Source organism: Pezoporus wallicus, unplaced genomic scaffold (genome assembly GCF_028554395.1).
Source record: "Pezoporus wallicus isolate ANWC-B61680 ecotype Strahan unplaced genomic scaffold, APGP_CSIRO_Pwel_v1 contig_5485, whole genome shotgun sequence".
NCBI lineage: Eukaryota > Metazoa > Chordata > Aves > Psittaciformes > Psittacidae > Pezoporus > Pezoporus wallicus.
In genome coordinates, this window is record NW_026641550.1 from 6,413,222 (window position 1) to 6,432,899 (window position 19,678).

Consider the following 19,678-nt stretch of genomic DNA (forward strand, 5'->3'; position numbering starts at 1 on the left):
CAGTAACTATTCAAAAAAGACCATTTAACAAGCAAACAGGTCTTCAGCACAACAAATAATAAAAAAGAGAGCAAAGCTTGTGCTATTTAAATATCATGAAACATTCTGCTAATCATGCACAGATGGAAGTACAGACGCTTCTGCCAGACGCCTTGTTCAGAAACTTTGCTCTATTTTTAATTATTTGATGCACAGAGGACCTGTTTGCTGATTAAAAGGGCACTGCCTTTAAAAGGACTCCATCAATACGGAATCTAGTCTTGTTTTTAATGGAGGATTGTAAAAGTAGTAACTCATACCTCCAAGCTCCCTGCACCGATTTGTATAACCTTATAAGCATGTGGTTGTTTTTCTTCATATGCTTCTCTCACCTTGGGAAACTGTCCACATAAGGGAAAAGCGAAACTAACTATACTCAAGCTATTGTTAAATACAATGAGTAAATCCATGTATATTTCCCTTTAACATCCTTTAGTTTGTATCTTTTTTGGTGTTACTTATAACAAGAAGGGGTATCAATTTTCAGATAAAAGCATTATTTTTTGACAATTTTTTCATTCAGTTAAAAACCTAAGGTTTTTGAGAAAACATCACCTCCAAAATACTTATTAAATTGCTGTGGTTTGTTTTTTTGGTTTGGTTTTTTGGTTGCTTTTGTTTTTTTGTTTGTTTGCAGTTTTGGTAATCTACTATAACCACATTATCATTCCAATAGTCAGTTCTTGGCAAAAACACAATGATAACACACAGACACAAAAAAAAAACCCCAACCAAACACCCCCACATTTTTTCCACTTCACACCTTCTGTGAACTTCACTCATTCAGTGCGTACTTCATTCCTGTACTTCTCCATAGCAGTCCAGGAATTTTTCCCTTGCTGAAGAGCCTCACTCAAAACACATACCATGCTCAATTTCTTTTCTTTTTCTGAATGAAGTGCTTTTCAAACGTTCTTTCTTTTGTTTATCTTGAAAGTTTTGCAACCTGTTACCACAGACCTCTGCCACTGGAGCAAAGTCAAGGTGTGAGAAGGACTGGAAGTCCAAGGAAAACTGCCCAAGCTGTTACTTTTGTCCCACTGGTAGGACATGTGAAAAGTGTATTATATTTTTAAAACTTACTAACATTAACAGTTCGAAGTGCTGCTATTAACACAGTAAAAGAATCCTTTGATCAGCAGACCACGTGATATGATAATAAAGTAACAGTGACCCCATTATCTCATGAACAAATGACCCAAGGGGGGTGGATCCCAGCTCATGCTCAGGTACAGAGAAAACAACTGAATGACTTATATTTTAATTATTTTTGTTTTACAACGCCAGCATGTAACATTATGCAAGCAAACACACGCAACTGATTTGTTAGAGACCAGCTGACAGGCCTGAAAAGCAAGATGCCTGCTGAAGAGACACTGCAGCTGAAAGCCAGGGACCGAAAAATCCAACGTTCAGCCAGGGAAATGCGCACCCACAGTGAAGCTTCAGAGCAGAAATAAAGGGGGTTTTCCCATGGACAGAGGGAGAAGGCTGTACGGAGCAAAAGGCTTGTCCAGGCAGATCATCGGGGCTGCAAAGCTCAGAATTCAGCTATGACTAACAAGGAAGGAAGGGAGGTAGATGAAACAAAATTCAAATTGGCAGTTCTGCAGAAAATTACTGAGGTATTGAAACCTTCTGAGCAGAAATAGATTTTAGACACATAGAAGCACACACAAAAAAAAAAAAGCTGAAGAAAGGGCCAACACACCATCAAAGTATTGTGCAGGTAACAAACACGGCAAGGGAGCTGTACAAGTAGGTCAGCTATGCAGCAGCAAGAACTGCTGAGCACGGGAGAATCTTGGTAGAGAAGGGGGTTAGAAGAAAAATTAATTGGCCAGCAGTAAAAGAATAAAGCCTGGCAAAGGTTAAAATGTGACAGAAGGATGAAAGGGCAAAGCACTGCCTGGGCTATATAAAGAAAGGTCATTCTAATTCACCAATACATCCTCCTGAAGCACTAGAAGGAAAGAAGACAGATGACACTTGACCAAGGAACAGTTTTCATTCCCTCTTCACCTGAAGGAGAAGCCAGGCAAATCCTCAACTGCTGTACCTACCAAACTCAGCTCCAAACAAGCAGTGTCTGAGCAGCAACACTGACCTGCCAACAACATCTCTGAGTCCAGAGGGCCCGACACACCCCAGGGACCCTGAGACAGATCCCATGCTCTGTCACACCACATTTACACCCACGAGGCTCCATTTAAATCATCTAAGTAAGTAAGGGAGGTGGGCACCTGACCCCTTACTCCACCGGAGCCTTTGGCCAAGCGCCTCAGTGCGACACAGAACATGCACAGCTCACACTGAACTAGATAAGGAGCATAAAACCCCTGGCTGCTGCAGCACAAGCTGCGCAGCACTACTGGTTTCACAGAGGCACTCTGGCTGAGCTATATGAACAGCACCAAACACTGCAGCCAGCCAGCTGACAGCTCAGATGAACGCGCTTCATAGCAGAGCTGCACACGTAGCAGAAGTGTGTCTTAGTTTGCATTTCTTCCATTCCATACAGCCAATGTGACATTCAACAAGTTCGACTCCTTAGGCAACAGAGGAGTACTTGACTGCTGCTGTTTTATGTATTTCATCTGCTTACTATAAACCTTCTACCTACCTCAATTTTCTTTAGGGCCTTCCCTGGCTGTACTCTAACAGATAACACCTGGATAGTAGTGTCATGTAACAAATGTCACACTTCCACTCAGGAATTACTTTAATTTACTCTGTCACTACACACTGTATACCCCCTGAATCTGCTGCTGAGCTGCAACCAAAATAAACTGGCGGTGACCACCAAACAGCAGGATGCATGCATGCTGTCTTGTATCATTCTCACAGTTGAAACCCGAGCACCAAGACCGAGTTCTTCTGCCAGCTTGTGCAAATATGGAACAAAATGCAGACTTTTACTTCTTCTTCGGTCCTTCAAATATTGTAGTATCACATGCATTTTTAAGCCACAATATAACATACTTTCTGCACTATCCAGACAAACACACAGTGTAATTTTAAACTCTAGATTGGTCCATAAAGTCACAGAATCACGGAATGGTTAGGGTTGGAAAGGACCTTAAGATCATCCAGTTCCAACCCCCTGCCATGGGCAGGGACATCTTCCACTAGACCAGGTTGCTCAAGGCCCCATCCAACCCAGCCTTGAACACTTTCAGGGATGGAGCATTCACAGCTTCCTTGGGCAACCCATTCCAGTGCCTCACCACCCTCACAGTAAAGAATTTCTTCCTTATACCTAATCTAAATCTCCCCTGTTTAAGTTTGAACCCATTACCCCTTGTCCCATCATTACAATTCATGATCCACCATCATCCTCTTTCCCCATAAAAGAGAACAGAGGCAAGTTACAGAGACAGCACTGCCGTGTCACTTGTCTCCCTATCATTTACTTAATCAATTGTCAAGTTCACAAAGGAAATCACAAGTGATTTCCAAGACTGTGTCATTAACAACAACGTCAGGCCAAACCGCAGCAGATATCCAAGAAAATTTAGCAAGACTACTAAATAGGAAACCTGAAACTCATCCCTGATTCAAAGAGGAGACAGACAAGACCTAAGCAAAGAGGTGAGGCAGCTTCTCAGTTCTGCAAACTAGGAGATGGAAAGGCAAAGCGTTTGCCCGTATCTACCAGTTCATATTTTGCTATTCCATCAGCAAGTGCTGCTCGCAGAGGAGTCACGCTAACATGGCCCAGGGTAGCAGGTGGGAAAAAGGAAAGGGAATCCAGAGGAAAAAAATGTAAAATGTAGGATTTATTAGTTCTCTCATTTATAATAAAGTGGGGGCGAAGGTACCGTTTCATTTGGATGGCAGGGAGACACAGCAGTTGTCAACAGAGAAACCTCCACCACATGTTAATGAGTTGGGCTCTGTTTGCTTGTTTTAAACCACACGCTCAAATCTTAAGACACTAGTATGCAATTAAAATCTCGTGCTAACTGAAAGATCATGTTCATGATATTCATATGGTAGTGTTTTACTTGCATGAATATTGATATCGGTATCAGTGTGTCTGGGGCCAAACATTTTACTCAGTAGCTCTATCTTCATGACAGGCAACCATACATTGCCTTTCCTTGATGAGGGAAGAAAATACCCTGGGCCAGATCTGGAGTCCTTGGGCACATCTCTTCGGATATAAAACAGTCAATGCTGCCTGAGCAGAGTCTCAGTCTTTAGTGAGATGCTGATAAGCCTGAAGAGGAAGGTGAAAGGGGGGTGGAAAATTCACAGTTGGACAGACCACCTCCGAGCAGGTGGTTGAAGATCAGTCCAAATCACTGGCTAATAACTTTGGCTACCTCTGTAAAATAAATAAGACACCATGGCTTGGGATGCAGATCCACAGCAGCTATAATGGTTTGTAGAAGGATCTGTCAAGGGCCAGTTCCTGGGTGTGTAAGCAAACCTTCCAGATCACAGGTGGGACACTCTGCTTGCCATCACATTTCTGATTCTTACAAAGGATTTCTGTTTTCAGCAATGCCTGCACATCACTACCCGAGATACTGTGAGTCGTTAAAAAATTAAATAGGATAAAAAATAAATTCAAAAGAAAAAAAGAAAAAATTCAATGACCTTCTGCTGGGTTTTAATTGCTTATTTTATTATGCGCCCTACTTATTGCATTTTCTAAAATGCAAAATTTTGTCTGTTTTACCTTCTCATATCTTCACTTTTAAAACATGACAAATTCTGTAACAAAACCAAAAAAAATCCAAAAAGCAAAATGGAAATTAATTTTGAATTAAACAATACAAAAAAAAAAAAATCACACAAGCCACGGCAAACATACAAGCAGGCAGAAAGTAATTGCATTCCTATTAGAATTCTGTACTTCAAGCCACCTTTGATCAACTTGATTAATATTCCTTTCAAAAGATTTTATAGCTGGTGTACTTCATGAACACAATTAAGGTAGATTAATCTGTTCGGCATTCTATGTTTCATAAAATTACTGTTCCTCTGATTAATTTTACAACAAACACATGTAACAATGTACAAATACATTTTTCTCATTGATAAAACAAGCCTGTGGCACAGCTTCCAGTGCTGGCCAAGAGATATCATTGTGAATACCTAATAAATCAGCAAGTCTGATGACGCAATGTCATCTGAACTAATACACAAAGTACTACACTACTTCTTCAAGAAGAAATAGCCCAATTCTCACCTGTAACACCAGCTCAACTAAAATCCAATTCTTCAGGTATCAGCATCTGCACGATAATGCCACCAGCTAGTCAAAGTGACTGTAGCTGGTCTACAAACCATCCTGTGCTGAAGTTAGTAATAAAATCTTGATCAAATTCAACAGCCTGGTTTCACATGGTTGTTTCAGAGGCACTGGGCCTGAAAAGGATCCATCTGACTCCTGGCCCACAAAGGAGGCTCATTTTGACCTTACCAGGCCTGCTGTGAGAGGGCTGATGTCACTTCACCCCATAAATCCCTTTGCCTGCTGCTGTAGCTAAGCACTGCTGAACTCAGGTACCCTCTAGCAACACTGCAATGTTGTAATTAACAGTAAGACTGGAAAGGCATTCCCCAGCCAGAAACAACGGTTGCTGTGGCCACTAGAGTGAAAGAATGTGAAAAGGGATTGGGGAAGAATAAAAAAGACAGGTAACAGTAGAGAAAACACAGTGACAATTTATCTCTCATTAAGTGACAAAGTGAGAGTAACAAAGTATCTCTCATTAAAACAACACAACAATCACCAGTATCAGCTGAACTGTCAAACAGATATTAAAAGAAACTGTGTTTTTTAAAGAATAAGATTTCCTTTCAATTGATTATTTCAGTGGAGAGGACAATAATACAAAGAATGTATCGCTGACACAAGCTTCTGCTTCTTATATATGTCTTAATTATGTTAGGTTTCGTTTTGGGGCTGTTTGGGTTTGTTTTTTATTTTAGAAATTATATATTTACTATCCTTTCTCTAGTGCAACAGTAACCTAAACCCCTTTTTTATTTTTTGGGTAATGCTGCACATCACTCATATTTAGCTTACCGTTGACTGTGAACTGTTAACATGTCTTAGCGTGGTTTCAAAGTTCCTATGGCAAGGCTAAACAGCATTTAGAAAACAATGATATCCCCAGGCCCGCACTGTAGTTTCAGAAGCACAGATTAAGCATGGTATTCTGCTCAACAAGCTCATCACTGTTAAGTAACTCATCAGAAAATAAAGAGGGAATTATCAAATGGGAATTGCTAAGTAATTAGTTCACTGAAGCAGATGACATACAACTGTTTAAGGGAGGGGCTTCCCCGTTAGTCATATGTCAGAGTAGAGCCTACTAATCTGTAAATAAAAATGCATATGATTAGTGCTATGGGTTTTTAACCACTACTGGTACATGGAGAATAAACTTACAACCTCTTCTAAAGTAATAATCTACCAGGACTTTTTTTTTCCTCTTGCATACAAGTTAATTTTCAAACATTCTGGATCTACATGTTGTCAGCCTATCTGGGGAAAGCTATGAAAACGGGACAGTACCAGGCAAGGCATGTGTCAAGGAGCTACAGAAGAGAAGAAATTAATTTATATTAATTTGAAAAATCACTCTCTACTCAGCTGATAGACATAGCATTGAAAAGGAACCGCACCAGTGGAAAATATTCACTAGCACAAAATTTCAGAGCACAGTAAAGGAGGATTAAGCCTGCTTTTTGTAATTATGCTCCATTAAAGCCTGACTTTCCATTAAAACCTGACTTTCCATTAAAGCCTGACTTTCTCTCAAGTAGCTGGCCCCTCAGAAACGTTAAATTCACAAAACTAGACGGGCCTTCACGAGTGAGTACCTGACAAACAAAAATGTGCCAACAGTCACAACTACACTGCAATACAAGTGAGAAACACTTCAGTATTTGTACTTTTTAAAGAGCAAAGAGTAACTCAATAAATTCTTAAGTCAGGTTTACAGCTAGTGCCAAAATGGGTTGATCACTGCTAAGCAACTGATCATAAACTAAAGAATTAATTATCAAACTTATCAAAGGATGGTTTGCCTCCACCACAGTATCTCACTGCCAAAACCCCCTCAGCCAACACATTCAAATTCAAATGCTGTCACTGGATCTAACTTTCACCCAAAAGCATACCCGTGGTATCAAGGCATGGCAAAACCCAGCAGGGGCAAAACCCAGCAGCACAGCCTGCCCACCACACACAGCCAAAGGAGAGGGGCAGGAGGAAGGCACACAGATGCTGAGGCTTATACACAATCACACATCACATTTAGTATTCTCAGCCCTTTCAGCCCTCAGCACACAGAAGTTATCCATCCCTCTAACACTTTCACTAACATCCGAATGCCCACACTTTAAAGTAATGCTAACAAGTCGCATGCAGCATGTGGGATAACAAGCCTCTTGTTCCATCTGCAAATACACCTTTTTGAAACAGGAGTTGGAAGGTGAATCAAACCTCAAGTCATGGCTTGTATCACATTATGAATGTGAGCCTTGTGTTTTTAAGTAGACAGATCACTACACCCAACTCCATTTACACTTTAGAAGGTGTTAGAAAGCTTTCAATCAGTCAAACATCAGACCTTCAGTATCTGATGAGGGAACAGACAAAAATGTGAAAGGTCACAGCTGAGGTGATGAGGTAGGGCTGAAGGGGACCACAAGGCCTCCTTTCTAAGGTGTCAGTCTGCACTCGTATCATTTCATTTAATTTACCTTTGAGTTACACACAAACCAAACAATTTAAAAAATATTATTTCTGATTACTATCCAATTATACCTAGCTCACATCTCCATTCCACCTGTGCTCTTAACACTCTCAAGTATCTCCATCTCCCACCTTCTTTTAGTCCTACAGCCATTGTAGGCCTTCATAAACAGTACAAGAGGGAAGAAATAAAACCAGCTATGATACACTGGACATAAGGACACCGATATGGCAATCAAAGTCACCACTGGACACACTAATATAGAGGCAGATTGTCTCTTTTTATGTTCACTACAAAGTATTTTAAAAGGGCAGATTGTTGTCCATTTACAGAGAGCAGGTCCCAGCAGACTGCATGTAACAGAAATTATGCCTTATGCACAAAATAAGCCACGTTAGGTAGTGCACAGACATATGGAAAAGTCAGAAAAAAAAAAAATCTTTCAAATGGGCTGCGGTTGTAAATTCAATCTGATACTATAATATGACTAATAGATTCAAGTGACTTGACAGTGGAAAAGATGAAAAAGAACTTTTTAGTTGTTAAAATGTTCAGTGCCTCGCACAAAATCCTCCCAACACAACTGGTTATAAGTAAGCATTGAGTCGTTTGCCTATGTGGAAGAAGGCAGTGCATGCTCTGAATAAGTAACAGTAATTCTTGTTTTGTAGAGCACACTAAAAAATTAATTCAAATCATGATTAAAAAAAGGGTATCTCCAGTTATTTTTATTTTTACTATACTTTGTGTCCTTATTCAGGCAAGATGTTTCAGCAGGCTCTGAAAGAACACTGCTTGAATTGGAAGGGTAAGTACACCTGGAGCTCACACACACAATGGTGTTATTCCCTGAAGCCATGCGATTCCTCATATGAATAAAGCCCTGAATGCACATGCAGGCCCATTAGGCTTTAAGTAAGGTTTCTGAGATCTCACTTTGGATATATTCAAGCATGGCCTATGTTTGGTCCCTCTGACAAACTCTATGGTAATAACACAGGCGTGCCTAAAACAGAGTGGGGCTGTTGCCACCTTCACCCTGAAACAAATGCAAAAGCCAGAAACACAATGGGTCTTATCATGCAATGCTCTATCTTGAGCTGTGAAACCTACCTGTGGCTGCTCCCCTCACGGCAACGGGTCATGTTTCTTTCACGTGTTACTACTGTGATCTCTCTGTCTGTTACATCCAGTGACAGAGAGAATGTTTTCAAGCACGCAGTCTCTACCCAGTAACTTTTATTTCACTTATTTAGCTATATAGTGGTCTTGATTTTGATTGCTCCCTAGGGAAAATGAGAACTAACTAATAAGGCCGCGTAAGTACCCGAAACAAAGTGACTAAAATGTCCAATAACAAGAAAAGAAGCCCAAACAAATCTGATCTAAGGCCCACAGATACAACACTACAGTTCAAGCTGTACTGGTACAAAAAAAAAAAAGCAGCATAGTACTATATTCCTGTTATGCCTCTGCACCAGACTTAACCAGATTATATTTTTTTTATCCGGAATGTTTGCTTAATATCTAATATACTATCTCTCATGCAACCGCAGGAAATACCAAATGCTAAAATATTCCAGGTGACTTAGCAATACAATGTGGCTAACACAATCTGATTATTCATAGGATTTGACCAATACATTATAAACAATTACTACTTCTAATTAAGAAATATAAGCCTTTCCTGGAGTAATCACTTCTGCAAATAAATACAATTTCATACTGCCCAAGCTAATTCCGGAAAAAAAAAGAAAAAAAGAAAGAAATGCCTTGTGGAAATGATGTCCTAATAAAAAGCTTCCTTCTACTCTATCTCCCAAGTCAATAGCTGCTACCAAGTCAGTTTTCTTCCACAACAGAAAGACAAAATGTGTCAGCACACTGGCACTTTGTCTAGTTTTTCACTCTCAAAAAATTCTTATTGCTCCAAAGAGATACAGCAGTTACTATCCACCCCCATCATTCAAGCTCATTTGTAAACCGTAACAGGCATGTCTTTGCATGCAACTACTTGCTTAGACAACTTCCCTTTAAAGCACAGCACCCTTCCCCGCAGCCACGATAAAATGTAAATTATGTGCTGCATACTTGGCTATGATATGCTGTATACATGAAAAGTTATTCTGCAATGGAGACTTTCTGATCAGCCCCTCATAAATAGAACACTATACTAATTAGGTTTTCTGGCTGTAAACAGAAAAAGAAAAATCCTTTGATTTTCTGCAAGTAACCACTACATTTAATTTTCTTTTATTTAAAAGACACAGGCAGTTTCCCTACAACCCTTTATTTTTTTTTTTTTTTTTAAGCATTAGTAGTATTGCCAATCCCAAGCACTCAAAAATCATACAACAGGTCCAAAAAAACAGGCTGGCTTAATGACAATCAGATTAAAGAAATAAAGTAAAAATTTATGTTCTTTTTATTGGCAGTATGATCATTGAGCCTTGAGATTTGGTTTTTTCAAGGTACTCTCCACAACCATATGGGAAGGAGAGAGAGGAGACTGATATATGTGCATTATTACATCCTGTCTGGCTACAGCATTTCGGAGTGGGTGCGGGTGGGGAAATTAGAAGAATCTGAAACATTCCTCAATCCAGAGTAAAAGAGTAAAAGACACCCAGGCACGTCAGTAGTAATTAGTTATCCTGGGAACAGGACAAAGTTTAGTGGTCAGGAGGAACTCGGGACTCTGGAAAAGCCAAGCAGGCAGCAAGCAACTAGAACCACTGAAAACATTTGTAAGAGTATAGGAAGGATTTATACAATTTTACGTGTGGCATTTTACAACAAAAGCAAAGCCTGTAAACTTTTTCATTCATACTATCATATTTTAGTAACTGAGGTGAGCATAAAACCACTCATCTGGAACCCACTGTCCTGTAAGTCATCGAACTGAATCACCAGAGTTAATGGAATTTTTCTGACGAGAGTTTCTCAAGGACCTCTACTGCCAGGCAAGGGAAATACAAATATATCGTGGCTTGGTAATCGGGCAGACACAGGTAAGGTGTGCACACTGATGAAAGCCCAGAGCAGAGAGCGTACACTTGATAGAGGAAATAAAAAGCATTATATTCTCACCTTATTGGCAGTGCATATCTGTATGATGAAGAAAAAAATGAAGGTGGTCACTGTCCTACAGGGGTCAAGAATAAATTCACAGGTTGTATTGCTTGCCCATGTGGCTTGGTCTGCGATGTGACTGTAGATCCAGGAGTTGAGGAGATGAAAACAAAAAAAAAAAAGAAACAAAACGACAGTTAAGAGCCAAACAATTTACAGCATGCTAAGACATCCCAATGAAGACTGAGAGAGACTGCTTTTGCTATTACTGAAGCACAAATAAACTATGCATTTAATCCTGCAGAGCACATATAGTAGAGAGCAGAGCCCACTTATTCAAACTGAGTGCTCTTTTCCTAAATGTAATCTTAATGAGGTGAAGAATCATAAGCAAGTTAAGATGCCTGTCTTCACTGCCAACAGAACATATTTTATTTGAGGAGGAGCATCATCCAGAGAACATACTGCTGCAACTACTACGATTAGGTGGAAAATAATCAGCTCGGGGAATATAACATTACCTTGTGCACATGCTGATGGCATGCTAAGGGTCGATGCATATTACTGCAAATTCCCAAATAACATAAACAAAACTCTATCAATGTGAGTTTTTTCTTCTATTTCTGTATTTATGCTCAGCAAAATTATGAAGAGCCAGCACTGAATTTCTGCTGACATCATATATTAAACAAAATACATTTTGGTTTTTCATTTGGAATCTCACCAAATATTTTTTATCACTCTTGTGACAATAAAAGTATTTAGTGGGACCATTTCTCCCTCATTTTTGTTGTTTCTGTTTATGAACATACTTACTCTTTCCTATTTATGGAAGGACCTACACACATACTCAAGATAGGTTCTTTAATCAGTCCTCATTCAGCAAACCCCCCACTGGGACGTATACTAAAGTAACTGCAGACTGGGACCAATGCACACACACAGATTTGCATGTGTTGTACAACCACCTCAGACTAAAGCTTTGAGGAAAAAAAAAAAAAGAAACCTATCAAGCATTACGTTCTCAACACATGCACTGAGATCAAAAAAGAATCACACTCATAGATCCGTTTTTTGTCTTTTTGCAAAAGTCAGGAGTTTGCAAAGTTTCTTATATTTTAAAACATTAGTCATGCATCAGCTCAGCCAAACCCAAGTGAAAATCTTAAATTTCTTTATATAAAGAATGTGAACCACTGAACAAGTCTCTAAAATACAGTGCCTTTGTCCAAATATCTATTTATTTATTCAGTTATTGCACTTAAGAGTCTTACACAAAAGTAAAATGAAAGGCTGAGGTCAGGATTTTCAGTATGCAAAGCTTAGGCTACCGAAGTGACTGGAACATAGCACATCATTTCTTTGCAATGAAATATTTACCTGTGCCAAGCCTGCCATACTTCTGTTTCCCGTGCCAATTAGACCTTTCTTTGTTAAAGCAGAATGCTTACAGCAGTCTCGGAAGAGACCTACAACTATGTTATCTGCACCCTGTGAATTGCACACACTGTACCTGATCGGTCCTCCACAGCAGCCCCATCATTCACAGCCTGCATGCTTAGCTAAGGCTGTCACAGAGCCCGAATTCCCTCAAGCAGCATCAGCGTGAGCTGCCTCACACGCTGGAGTAGGTTTGCAGCCAGCCAGTGCTTCAGACCATCTATGCAGTTCTGACACACGTTTCCTTTTCAGCCTGCCTTACTCCTTTATTGCATTTCCCCTTCAATTAGCACACCACAACAAAAGCAGCACACTGTATGAGCAATGACAATGATAATCCTGACTGCCATCTACTAAGATGTACTGCTAAACTTCAGCAATGGGAAAATTAGGCCTTGGTTTTGTTTTACTACCTATGTTAGTAAAACGATTCCTTTTAAATACTAATGTTCAAATCCTTAGCTGCTTTTCAGGTGACTGCATTTAAGTGTCTATTTTCTTAATTAACAGGAAACTAGGCCACTGGATCTATTACATAAAAATTTTTGTTAAGTGAAATTCCAGGTCTCTTTTAAAACAAGACTAGTTTTTTTCAACGTTTCTAAATAAATTCAATCAGGCCAGAAGGGCAAGGGAGAAAAGTTGCACTGTTTACTTCCAAAAAGTCTTTTAACTCTGTACACATGGCCTTTTTGAAAATAAATACTTTCTAATGCTCTTAGTCACACAGGTAATTTGTCTTACAATAAAATATGTATAAGCAGCATGCAGCACACAAAGGCTCACTCTAGAAGAGTTGTCCTGCGTGCGATAATTCACTCTCTCCAGCCAGTCCTAACAGTCTCTTCTATTTCAAGATACCCCCTCGGTACAGAGGCCCAAACCGGAGGCAGCCACTTGGAGCAGAGGATATTCTCTCCTAACCAGAAGGGCGAATTCACTGAGGCACTGAAAAGCTGCACTTTGGGTGTAGGAAACTGCCCGTGAACTCACTCCCTGTCCCCTTGCCCCTGCCAGGAGAAACTCTGCTGCTCAGCAGGCAGGCTGAGACCTGCAAACTTGTCACACTGACCCCGAGACTGGCAGCTGCCTGGAACCATAAGAGCTGAACCACCGACAGGCATTTCTCATTGCCTCCTCCAGCTCCGGTGCTTTACCATCAGCGCAATTAAAATATCTATTTTACTGAGATATTTCTGGCTTGCATTATGTTCCAGCCTGGTACTACAAACGCTCAGGAGCTGTGGGTGCTGATGATTTCTCATTGAGACATGAAATCTTTCGGGCCAAGTTCAATATTAGTGTAAGTGCACACAAGATTAGTGACTGGAATAGGGGTGTTAACCACTTCTGCAGACACTTAATGTGGCTCTTTAATCAGGCAAAAATCCTATTTAAGCCCACAGTGCTTTTTCCCATAAAAAGATATAGAGAAAATAACAGTGATATGCAGCAGATCGCCGTCTGAGCTCCGTTACTCTACTACATGCCTGGATTAAGTCCAATAAATGGAGTTATTCTAGATATACACCCATGTAAGTGGCTCACAATCCCTTCGCCTGGAGTTGCTCCAGATTTATGACACTAGAGCAGAGTGCCAAATTTGGTGCCTTTAAAAATTTGTTACCTACGTTTGTGGAAAAGCAGCTTAAAACAGTGATGTCCAAACACAGAGAATGAGGACAAATATACATTGCTCAGTTAAATATGTTTTTAAGACCAATACGCAGTTCTAAGCTAATTAGATTGCATATTCTTTCAAGGTACTATAAACTTTGTGGCAGAAAGCCTCTTGTGCTATGGATATAAAGTTCTGATGAGCACAACTGGAAAAAAAAAAAAGGCAAAAGAAATACCAACACTGGAAACAAAGCATTTGCTGAGGAGAACATTTGTTTTAATACTGTATATACTTAGCTTTTTACCGAGAGAAACTAAAGTCAGCTTTCACCTAAAACACAGAAGGGCCTAGACCTTGCTAAGAGTTACAAACAGGCTTAACAAACCTAAGTGACAATAGTGATATCAGGTATCACAGACTTTCATTTTACTGGCCAGGAGGTACAAAGTGCAGTACGTGAGCGCAGAATAACAAGCCTGCAGCCTAAAATGTGAATGGCAACTGTCACAATCTTACAAACAGCCACCAAACAGTTAAACCAGCCAGGGGAAAAAAAAAAAAAAAAAAAAGGAAAAGTGAAGAAACTTTTATGCAAGCTTTTATAAGCCAAAAGTATTTTTACAAAGTACCACACCTTTGTAAACTTGCTAATAATAAACTCCATGGAACTGACAATTTGGCTATAACCTGCTAAGCGTGCCATGCACCGTCCCATCTGCCTGACACTACAGCAGGCAAAGAACACCCTTTCTGAGAAGTTCAGCCATTCCAAAACCACCACTGGCATCCTTCAATTTTCGGCAAGCCCGAGGTGCTGCTTGTGCTGGCTGCAGACCACTGACACGGCTCTACAGGGCACACAAAGGGCTGGAGGTAGTAGCCCTGTAGGTAACCCGCCACCCATACACACACCTGACTGGACGGTGAATACGGTGAATACCGTCTGTTACCATGGCAGCCTGATCTAATTACATGAGTGATCAGGGCTGGAGTAAGCGCGCTGAAAGCCTACACTGCTGACATGTCGCTACATGATGAGAGAGACAGGCAAGCGCGGAGGAAAATCTATCGACCTCTGCCTTATGTAAAAAGTGAGGAGATCGCAGCCACCCCTTTAAAAAACAAACCAATCTGCTGCCCGTAAAATACCATGCTGGTTTTATGACAAATTAGGTGCAATAACGTGCAATTACAACTTACTACTATCTCACAGCATCGCAAAAATAACCCCAGCATAATATTTTGCCCGGCCATTCTCAATCTTCCTCTCCCTCATTCATAACCCTTGCTCCATATCATAAAGCTGAACTGTCTCCATCACCCGAACAGAAATAGATTAACACGAAGCTGGGATTTTCCTTTAGGGGAAGGCTTCATTCGAAACTGAAATTAAAAGTCCTTGACTTCTCGGTGTGTAAGCAGAGTAACTCACTATGCCTGACCACAGCTGACACGTAAAGTAACCACTGCTGCGTAAAATACATAACCATGAACATTAAAGGTTAAAGTGTAACCTGCCCTACAAAAATATGAATTTCTTTACCATATGAAAGGGAAAAGGTCCCCAACAAAGGTCATGTACCTGCACCCTTGCTGATCCGTACACAGAAAGCATTTGTAAAGAGGAAGACTTTACAAACCCGGATTTCTTTGCCTGGGCACAACAGGAATGCCTAAAATTTTCCCCTCAATTCTATCTGGAGTTTGGGCTCACCGGGAAAAGATGCTGCTCGGAGGAGTCCCTATTACACAGCATACGGTAAACAAAATAAAAATAGCCCGTCGCTCTCGTTGTCTACACAGTGCATTATATAACGGGCTTCCGACTTGTTTTCTTTTCTATTATTACTCTTCAGTAATTCCTCCTCTTCAATAACATGTAAATCGCTCCCAATTCCGTCATTTTATTACCACCGCTATTACTGTTACAGTAGGAGCTAGCGTTTTCCAACATGCTTTAATATAGACTTTTAATATTCTCAGGATTGGCATTAAAGGATTTAGCACCCACAAATGTACGGGGTCATTTATTTGTTTTCTGCCGGTAAATTACGATGCCTTAGGTAAGAAAAAAAAACAAACACAAAACCCCCCAAGCCCCCACAGCCCAGCCACCCAGCCTGACTCAAGCCAACGCCGGGGCAGCGGGGGAAGGCGGTAGGTGAGCGACAGGAGGGCAGCGGCCGCCACCGCAGCCGAGCGGAGCCCCGGGGCGGCGGCAGTAGGGTGAGCCCCGGCCCCGCTCCCCGAGGCCACCTCGGGCCGTCTCCGGCAGGACCCCCGGTGCCCCCTCACCACCCCGCGTCCCTCCCTCCCGCCCGGCCCCTCCCGCCCCGCTCCCCCGGTCGCCAGTACCGGGTGGCGTCTGCAGCCGGCCTGGGCCCTGAGTGAAGCGGAGCGGGGCCGCTGCCGGGCACATCCCAGCGCCAGCGCCGCCTCCTCCTCCGCCGCCGCCGCCTCCTCCTCGCTTCATTCACCCTCCGGCAGCCGCCCAGCCCCGTACTACATACGCCGTGCGGCGGCGACCGGCCCTGCCGGCACCCGGCCCCGCGCTGCGCCCCGCCGGGCCCGCCCGGCGTACACGCACCGCACGGCCCCCCCGCACCGCGCAGCTACACGCGCACACACACAGCCCGTGTCGCCACACAGCACACACACACACACACACACACACAGACACACACACACACACACACACAGACACAGACACACACACACACACACACGGACACCGCACCCGCAGTCCCACACGCCCCGAGGCCGCCGCGGCGAGCAAAATGTCCACCGTCCCCGCGGCCACACACACCCCGCCCGGCCCGAGGGGAGGCGGGGGGGAAGCGGTGTGCGGCGGTGAGGAAGGAGGAAGCAGGAGGGGAGAAGCGGCGAGCAGGGCTATACGAGCGGCTCAGCCCGCGGGGCCGCCCCGGGCCCACCGCCCGGTCCCCGCTCCCTCCCGCGGCGGGGCGCACCGTGTCCCCACATCCTCGCTGCCTCCCTCGGCCATTTCGCGGCCGCCTCCCCCCTCACTCCCTGGGCCGGGGCTGAGCCCGCGGCTGCGGCGCCTGCGGGCCGGGCCGGGCCGTGCTGTGGTGGGCCGGGGGCGGCCGCAGCGAGGCGGGCTGTAGCCCCACGGCGGGGTGGGCAGTGCGCTCCCCTCCCCCAGGCCCCGTGTTTTTCCAGCTGGAAATCGCCGGCGGTCTGCAGTCTAAACAAGGGAAGAAGCCGAGGGGGGAGGCAGAAAGCAGAGGAGGAAGAAAAAGCCACTTACTGTAAAGTATCAGTGGAGGTGGGGTTGGCGGGGGGTGTGGGGGTCAGAGAGAGACTCGCACACAAATGTCTTCCTAGCTGATCACGGGGCTTGGGTCTGCTTTTTTGTTTGTTTGGTTTTTTTCCTTCCCCCTGCAGTGACACAGGTCCGGGATGGCTCCACCACCGTAGTAGAAATGATGTCTGCGGTACAGCGCTCGCTCCCTCTCCGCTCTCCAGCATGTAAATGGGTAATAGAAGCCAAATATGGAGCAGTTGGCTGCCTCTGCAACAGCTCAAGGATCCTACTTCATGCAAAAAAAAAAGGGGGGGGGGGAGGGAGGAGGAGGAGGAGGCAAGGCAACATTCTGGCTGGCGGCCAAGAGAGCCACACAGATTATTGCATACGCACGGCACCGCCGGGCCAAGGCGGCTTAACCCTTTGCGGGTCTGTCGCCGCACGCTGCCCGAGGGAACGGCGGCGGCGGGCCCGGGTCGCCTCGCCTCGACGCTTACCTCCTTCCCCTCGTAACACTTCCAAGGCCAGGCTGGCTCGCCACGGCGGGATTAATCCCGGCGCACGACACTGTTCCAGAGAAGTCCCCGCTCCTGTGGCAGGCTCAGTCGCGGGGATCTCAAAGCACTTTGCAGGCGGAAAGAAATGAGCTGGGGAAGGGAAAAAAAAAAATAAACCCAACCCCAACCTATATTGTTTAAGGAGGGGGGCGAGGGGGGAGAGAGAGAAACAGCTAGTGAAGCGTGCTGTCCTTCAGAAATGGCAGGGAATGCGGGTTTAAAGGATGCGTGAAAATCAGTTGCTCAGTCAAGGCTGGTCTGTCTCTCTCTAAGGGAGGAAATAAAACTGTGCTGGAAGCCAGGGAATGCTCTGAAGCAGCCTCTGCAAGAGTCAGAAGAGGGTGATTTTATTTAAGATGCCATATTGCATTTCACTGAGAGAACTGTGAAGTGATTTAGAGCAAGAGCCTGCATCCCACTCCCTTTTTCTGAATTAGTTTTATTTATCCGGATCCTTGGCATATGCTTGAGTTGCTTTGTAGAAAGTACCTTCCACTTCATTCAGTCCAAAGAGGCTCTGACTCATACCGTCACTGAACTACAAGACAGGCAGGGCTGAACCACGCATGTTTGGGTACTAACTCCCTCTTGATTCCTTAGCATGCATTTCATCAGAGATCACATCTCTCCCAGCTGTATGCAGGCCACTGTGAGCCTCTCACAAATGCCCTCCCCCCCCCCCCCCCAATTGAGGCAACTTACACTGCTTCCATCGTGTTCCAGCATCAACCTGTTACTCTCTTACTCCTCTTAGCACAGGTTTCTGCAGTGCCATAAACTGCAGTGATAGGCAAATAACAAGCATGGATGCAAACTGGAGACCAGAGAAAATACCCTCCTTCTGAACTGGTTCAGTCTGGTATTCAAGTCTTAGAAGAGAAGATAAAACATCAAATTACCAAGCCAGGTACAACTTAGAGAAACAGAGAAATAAAAGAAATTATGGAAGCAATGGATGGGGGGAATACACCCAAATGATGGTGGGCTGCTATGCTTGCATACAACTTGACAGTGGTCCATGAAGAGCCATTCATCCTCTGCTTTGACATCAGGAAGGGAGGTGCAGCACAGAGAAAGCCTCTCCCCACCCCAAAGACATTGCAAAAAATGCTGTATTAATACCAAAGGCTGTTATGTACCAGCTCTGTGGATCTGGATGCTGTGGGGTCACAGGCCTCAGAAAGGCCTCAGATGTGAGCTCCCAGTAACATGGCTATCCAGACCAGGCTGTTTGTTGCAGCTTGTACTAATTAGCCATACGAGTAAGCTCCAAGGTACTGGGTTTCTAGTACAGGTGTATCTCCTGTGTGTCCATTAGCATTAAGTCTGGCATTAGAGTCTAGATGCAAAATACCCTAGGACTCAGCCTGTCATTATGCAGATCAGCAAAGTAGTCCCTTCTATAAATGACTGTACTAGTTCACTGTAATTGCTAAAGAACTTAATAATAACATTGTAAGCTGCAGTGCTCTTGATTTAGTCTTGATACTGTAATATAGACTGGTTCTATGAAACATAAGGCTCTTTTACCACAGCCCCTTCTGCATCTTTAGTTCCGGTGCACTATGAAGTCCAACATCAGTTGCCATTCTACGAGTTGTCTGGGGACAGAAGCAGCAACAGGCCAAGATGTCTGGACAAACGTGCCACTCAGCACTATGAGGCAGTGAACCTACAGCAGCAAAGCAGACAGCAAAATTATCTTCACCCAGCTAATGCAAGGTTCATTGATTTAATAAAACGAACCAAGGGAGAGAGACAAACCAAAGGAGATTACTGAAAAGCAAGTGAAAGCTGGGGACAAGCTACAACCCCATCATCAGTGTTCAGTTCTGAGTACACAGCATTCTCTCATCTGCCACCTTTTTTATTCCAGTTGTACAGAGTGTTACCTCAGGAGAAAGGAATCTTTCCTTCTCAAATGCTCACCTTGCCAAGAGGTGTGGCACACACAGAGAAAGAG

The 19,678-nt window shown here is 43.4% G+C and overlaps 1 protein-coding gene across 26 annotated transcripts in view; it reads right to left on the reverse strand.

Annotated features, from left to right (window-relative positions):
* The window catches only part of ATXN1 (ataxin 1), a 223,584-nt gene extending 205,257 nt beyond the window's left edge, over positions 1 to 18,327 (reverse strand). For 8 of the 26 annotated variants that reach the window (XM_057424423.1, XM_057424412.1, XM_057424417.1 and 5 more), the window contains exons 1-2: positions 16,249 to 16,478; positions 10,851 to 10,971 (exon numbers count right to left, since the gene is read on the reverse strand). The gene's annotated coding sequence lies outside the window, so the exon portion shown is untranslated. Of the gene's footprint in view, positions 1 to 905; positions 2,143 to 4,162; positions 4,193 to 10,850; positions 10,972 to 16,248; positions 16,481 to 16,615; positions 16,931 to 17,161; positions 17,448 to 17,655 lie in introns of those variants that run through there. The other 18 variants (XR_008974250.1, XR_008974248.1, XR_008974249.1 and 15 more) reach the window with 14 other exon arrangements.
* Positions 18,328 to 19,678: the final 1,351 nt, after the last annotated feature.